The sequence below is a fragment of the Rhyacophila brunnea genome, unplaced genomic scaffold (genome assembly GCF_057557595.1).
Source record: "Rhyacophila brunnea isolate RB1 unplaced genomic scaffold, BYU_Rbru_1.0 scaffold_10, whole genome shotgun sequence".
Classification (NCBI taxonomy): domain Eukaryota; kingdom Metazoa; phylum Arthropoda; class Insecta; order Trichoptera; family Rhyacophilidae; genus Rhyacophila; species Rhyacophila brunnea.
In genome coordinates, this window is record NW_028232752.1 from 5200850 (window position 1) to 5206122 (window position 5273).

Below are 5273 nucleotides of genomic sequence, written 5' to 3' on the forward strand. Positions count from 1 at the left end.
CACCACTGGCTTAAGGCAAGAGTAGCAGTGTTACCAACCGTACTATAATTATAGTATTATTTGTACTATAATTTTGATCCGCGTACTATGTACGATAAAAAACAGGTATAGTACGCCCAGAATACTATAATTTTGAATATCGGAAAAATTTGTAAAAAGTACCTACTAAAATTTCGATATTTTCATTCGATAAATACTACAATTTCGCAATATAATAAGATTTGGAGAACTTGGAAAAAAAATCTCGAAAAACGTAAAAAATCCCTTGACTGGTTAAAAATGAAATTTTTAGAATTTTTCGTTGAGCATTTTTGGTAGGAAGAGGTACCTAAATAAAAAGGGGTCTCGGAGTTTCGCAAACACCAAAAAATAAGCCATCAAATTCCTAAAGTCTCAATTACATTGAGCTTCTTTACGAGCTGTTTATTGGCGAATTTACAATCTGCCTGTAAAGCCGCCCAGTGTAATCATCGAATAATAAGCAGGTTTTAAACACTCTACCGAGAAAAGTTGAAAGCCAGTCAACTTTACACGCTACACGCCGGCGTGTGGGCCTACTGCGTCTGCGCAGTAGAGAGCAGTACCAACCTCCCGGTAAAAAAACGAACTACGTTCTGTCAAAATAGTCGCTGGCTTATGGCTTCTCAGTGAATGGAAAGTTTTGTGTGTAATCATCAAATCGCAGTAGCTGAATCGCCCGCTTTTAAATTCGCCAATAAACAGCTCGTAAAGAAGCTCAATGTAATTGAGGCTTAAGTTTGTTAATTTTTAATTTTTTTTTTTTTAAATAAATTGAAAAAATCATTAATTATTCGAATTTGACTTTGAAGTCCTTGAGATAGGGTTTGCTCTTTCTTCTTCGCGTGAGGTTATATTCTACTAATTTATTTTCCTTTTTCTTGTCGTTAGTCATTTCTCCCTTTTTTTATTTACTGGTCATACCCACGCGTCCATTTTTTATGTACCTATGGAGTTTGGGACCCCTTTGTCTTCATTCTGGATTTGACTTTCTTATTGTTTACATGTTGCGTCTGACAGTTCATTCTAACTATCAAAAAAAATTATCTTGGACGAACGTTATGTGAACGTTAAGTGATCAGTGATTATGGCGCAACATCTGAATGACCGTGAGGAGAATATTCTAAAAGCAATGTACACCAGACGAAGAAGCAGAACTGCTAGAGGAGGAAAAGTTCAACGTACGAGCGTCGATTAAGATGCTGATGTTTGAGGTATCCTCGTTACGTACCTTATTTCAGCAGGAGGACCGGCAAAGAGTGGCACAACGTCCAAAAAACAATTCTTGGCGGCCCCTACGGTCGTAGAGTTAGGTCGAAATGACAAGTTGCGTCGGTGCGACCAATCGTCATCTAATTCAGCTAACCATCTGACGTAGAAGACCATCGCGGCCCTCCAGAATGCGATGTTTTCTCAACGGGACAGCTTCTGGAAGGGTATGCAAGGGTTAGTGGATTGGGCAACCAATCCTCAAAACATCATAACAGCGATGGGCCTGTACCAAAAAATCGAAGAGGGGTTTTGGGGACAACGCATAATAAAATTTGCGAGAACATGACTCAAATCCTTACCGGAAGGATACCTTCACTCGGGAGGCACTATCAAGGATTTCTCCGAGCTCAGAGTCCCGGAAGGCCCTCGAACTCACATTATGGCCGGGGTACATCCTAAGGGGCGACGTCCTGTGGGAAGGGAGTTCTCCATCGGAGGTACGGACTCCACCAGGGATCCGTACTCTAAGCGGAGGTGACTTGGCGGCCGCCTAAGAGACTTTCGGGGAGTCTGGATGGCGTAGTGTACCCCCCCCCCCCCAACATTCGTAAAAATAATAGCCGTAGCCCGCATACCTTTTGAGCGGACACCACCATTGGTAAGTCCATCTTTACTTTTACGGAAAGAATTTCAAACGCAACAATCAGCAGAGGTCACTCTCGAGATCGAGGACTTAAAGAACTCAAGGGTTCTAGAAGAAGCGGGTCCAATCCCCAGTTTTCCTCAGAAACGAACCGAAACTCAACCGAAAGCGTTTGAATACGTTCCTATAGCCAAAGCCATTCAAACTAATTCACCATTACGAGGTTCCAGCCGTCTTACAAATAGAAGACTGGCTAGTAATAATAGATCTAAGCCAGGCGTACCTCCAGGTACCCATGGCTTCTCAACATCGTCGATTCGTTCGACTAGCCTACCAAGGGGAGCTCCTACAATTCACGTGTCTCCCGTTCGTGCTGTCAGCCGCTCCGATTATGTTTGCATCCCTGACCAATTGGGTCGCCGAACGCCTACGAAAGAATGGCTGAGAATATTCACTTACCTAGACGACTTCTTAGTAGCCAACCAATCCGAGAAACAGTCTCGGTGCAGGTGGAATACAGGATAACCTTCTTACAGTATTTAGGGTGGTTAATAAATATTAAAATATCCTGTCTGAACCCAAGCCAACAATGAGGGTTCCTGGACATCACGTGGGACACACACAAAAAGCGAAGGTTTCTGTCGCCGTCGAAGTGTGTAGCACTCCGTCACCATCTGCTAATGGAGGTACAAAAAGGCAGTTGGTCCCTCAGACAGGCACATATCCAATCCCTTCTGGGGCGACTTAACTTCACATCCTACCTCCACGATGAAGGTTGCATTGCCGACGGCTACAGCGCTCCAGTCATCAATATGGCCGAGGTCCCATCCTCGCCAATAATTGATGACAATCCCACCACAGGCCCAACAGGACATCATGTGGTGGCCCTAGGCGATAGGATCCTCAGATTTGACACAACGCAGGTACAAAAAGGCAGTTGGTCCCTCAGGCAGGCACATGTTCAATCCCTTCTGGGGCAACTTAACTTCGCATCTTACCTCCACGAGGAAGGTTGCATTGCCGACGGCTACAAAGCTCCAGTCATCAATATTGTCTAGGTCCCATTCTCGCCAATAGGCGACAATCCCAACACAGGCCTAACAGGACATCATGTGGTGGTTCCAGGTGATAGGCTCCTCAGAGTTGACACACAGAACGACATTCAATCACTTCCTGATGACAGACGCAGCCGACACAGGCTAGGGAGGCCAACTGAATGAACACCACCTATCAGGTACGTGGGAACAAGACCAGTTAGCATGGTATGGCATTTCAACAGGAAGGAAATGTTTGCAATTCAATCTCGGGTACAATCAATCATAGGATCAGATCTGCTTCTGCAGATAGACAACAAAACAGTGGTGGCATACATCAACAACGAGAGAGGCACAAAATCTGTCACCCTCCTAAACCTATGCCGACAGATACTAGTATTTACCAGTCGAGCCAAGATCACGTTTACTGCACAATACTTCCGCAGAAATTACAACTGCGTGGCAGATCATCTCTCCCGCAGACAACTCATCCCCGAATGGCACCTCATCAACACCGCAACCACCCCCCTGTTTCAAAGATGGGGTGTTCCCGAGGTGGATTTATTCACAAGAGAAACAGCACATGTCGTTGCAACGTATGTATCACGAGACGTTACAGACAGTGGCGGGCTGTTTCACGACGCCTTCAGCCGAGTATAGGACTTCAGACTGGCGTGGATATTTCCCCCACCAAACTTACTTTCACGAGTCCTAGCGCACCTGAACTCTGCAAAAGGGAAGTACTTACTAGTGGCACCGAGCTGGAAACAATGCTTTTGGGGAGTGGACTTACGAAAAAGGGCGATAGTACCTCCGTATACAATACCTCACCTACATACGACACCAGTAGGTACGGAGACTAACCGTCCACCTCCAACGACCCAGGACCTGTCCCTTTAACTATGGATAATTTCGGGTGGGGTGAAATAACATCAAATTGAATGGTGGAAGAAAGGGCACTCCTTACTTCCAGATGGCGGCCTTCGACTCTAAAAACTTCCAAACCAGTTTGGTACAAATGGAAGACGATGACATGGTGTAGCATGAACCTAATGGACCATAATAGTCCTCAACCAATTAAATTGGCCAGATACCTAGGTTACTTGCACAGCATTGAGGGTTTGTCGTACAACACCATCCTGGTGCATAAGTCAGGTATAGCCACATTTTGCAAACCGATTATCATTGTAGATATCAGCATCAACGTGGTAGTACAACACAATATGTTAAAGGAAATTTCGGTACATAAAACCAAACCCGTCAAGGGTTCATGACCTCACACTACTCAGTAATTGTAGACAATGGATTAGTGGATAAAGGCCAATGTTTGGCGCAAAGACAGATACCGAAAAGCATCGTCAATCGGAATGGAAGCTAAGCGCTTTCACGTGTCAAAACATCGACCCAGTATTCTGGTTACGGAAACTCGTCTGCATGTCAAACCCAAGGGGAGAGGAAGGTGGGGATATTTCGGAATTATTTATATCTTCAAGAGGACCACCAAAACCAGCCACCGGGACAGTTATAGGGAATTTGATAAGGTCAGTACTGTTGGAAGCAGGGGTACAAGAACCACCAGGCAGTGTCCGCTTAGTGGTGGCTTCCTTAAACTGTAAATATACCCAATAGATGACATCTTAAAGAGAGGTAACTGGCGTAGTAAGTCGACATTTCACGACAACTACAAGACAACGATGAATACACCATCATCAGAAGGGAAAAAGAGCCCATTAACTTCTCTATTCAACCATATACATTGAAAGTCACGATGGTCTATACCGCGTCAATGAATCATTGTCACATACAGGAATTTGGCATACTCAACACCAGGTGATAACAAACAGATATCTCAAGGACTTCAAAGTCAAATTCGAATAATGAAAGGAGTTTTACCTACCAATAAAACTCTTATTATTCATGTTGACTTTGAAGTCCAGGTAACTTCTACCTGGTTCCTTGAGCCATATCATAATGAAGACAAAGGAGTCCCAAACTCCCTACATAAAAAATGGACGCACGGGTATGACCAGTAAATAAAAATGGAGGAATGACCAACGACAAGAAAAAGGAAAATAAATTAGTAGAATATAACCTCACGCGAAGAAGAAAGAGCAAACCCTATCTCAAGGACTTCAAAGCCAACATGAATAATATGAGTTTTATTGGTAGGTAAAACTCCTTTCATTATTTTAAAAATCTATAAAATGAAGGCTTTTTTCTCTTTCGCAAAACAATATTATATATAAGTCAATATTTTCCGATAACCTTGAACGTTGGGGATAGTAATACCAGGGAAAATCATTTTGTAGTATGGTATTCACATTTCAAATAGTGTGTTGTTTACAAAGTAAGGTCATAAGATTTTT